The following is a 1,771-nucleotide window of genomic DNA, read 5'->3' as shown; positions in this document are numbered from 1 at the left end:
GTCGTGTCATTCCATCATAGTCCAATGAAGAGGGTAAGGCCAAATATTATAGAGAAAAAAAAAAAGACTTTTTGCCTCCTGGTAAAGGTAATAATGATACTTCTATTTATCATAACCTTGACATTAAGTGCTTTTGTTGTTTGGGATTTAATCATATTGCTTCATTGTATCTAAAAAAAATATAGTCATGTTTATGAAAGTTATTAATGAGATTGAGACCAATGAGAAAGATAAAGATATAAAGATGTCACCATTAGAGGATGCTGATGATGTTTGTGTTAAACATCCAGTTAAGGGAAAAATACTTATGGTGAGGAGAACACTGAATATGCATATAGAGGTGGATGATTTGGAAATCAGAGTGCAAACATATTCCACCTGAGATGTCATGTTTATAATAAGGTTAATTATAGATGGTAGAGGTTGCACAAATGTAACTAGCACTGAAGTGGTAGAAAAGTTAAACTTGCACACTACCAAACATCTCATAATTTTTAAATTATGGTGGTTGAATGATAGTGATAAGGTGAAGGTGAATAAAAAGGTTTTAATTTCTTTTTTTAATTGATAAATATTGTTATAAGATTTTATGTGATATTGTGTCAATACAAGCTAATCATTATTGTTTGGTAGACCACAACAGTTTGTTATAAGAGCTATAAATAAAGGGTTGATAAATATGTATTCCTTTGAGATAGATTGTCGCTACACGACGTCGGGCGACGGATTTAATAATCAATACTATTTGAGAACGTGAGGAGCATTTTCTCTAATATACATAGGGTGATAAATCCTCTCAGATATCTTTATATAGTTTATATTATATTCAATGTTTGTCCATTTGTTATATTTACTAAGATAACATATAATAAAATCAAAACATAACACTTTCTGTATAAAATAATTTAGTAATCTAAGTTTAAAGATCAATTACATAATCATCATATAAGCTTTTTTGATAAATATAAATAACATTTTTATATGAAATTCTCATACGGATCAATTTAATATAATGTCATCTAACAAGCACATAAATATTAGTTTTACGTATCCTTTATGCTTTAACTTTTGAGATTGGTTGCTTTTTTATATAAAAAAATATAAAACATATTAATTTTAATAGCGTTAATAAATATTTATTATTAATTAAGATAATATTTGTTAGAAACATTTAGAAACAATACTTTAATTAATTCAATTAATTCGTTAATCATCTTATTTTTACTAACCATATAATGCATTTTATGGAATATAAGTTCAATATTATGTATCAAAATTTAATGGAAAATAGTATTTAAGTTTTTTTTATTTGTTAAATAATTCCTTATTCTTCATTTAACTATGAATTTCTTGTTCATCACAACAGATAATATTATTTATTATTCTCTCTACAAAACGCCTTTTTATAATTTCTATTCTAAAACTCTAACTAAATACAACCTTAATACATATTTTTTAAAAAAGGAAATCATATGAAAAGGAAAAAGATAAAGCAACCTTATAAATTATTGATTCAATGGCACAACGTTGAAAATTAAAGTTCTCCTATTTAATTATTTCAATTTTGAGATTGAAAGTAATGAATTTTTAATCGATCGGGTAATTAGATGTATCTTAATTAAAATTAAAAAAAAAATTCAAGAAAGTGACCTCACAACCGTCCTTGGCAATAGTTAATGGCTTGTTCGTTTATGGTCTTCGTCAAGTTTCTTGGAGGATGAAAATGATGACGTCAGCATACCCCCGTGTCTTGAATTCATTGGCTATTTAT

This window comes from Populus euphratica, unplaced genomic scaffold, assembly GCF_000495115.2.
Source record: "Populus euphratica unplaced genomic scaffold, PopEup_1.0 scaffold86.1, whole genome shotgun sequence".
In the NCBI taxonomy this organism is placed as follows: Eukaryota; Viridiplantae; Streptophyta; class Magnoliopsida; order Malpighiales; family Salicaceae; genus Populus; species Populus euphratica.
This window is presented reverse-complemented; position numbering follows the sequence as displayed.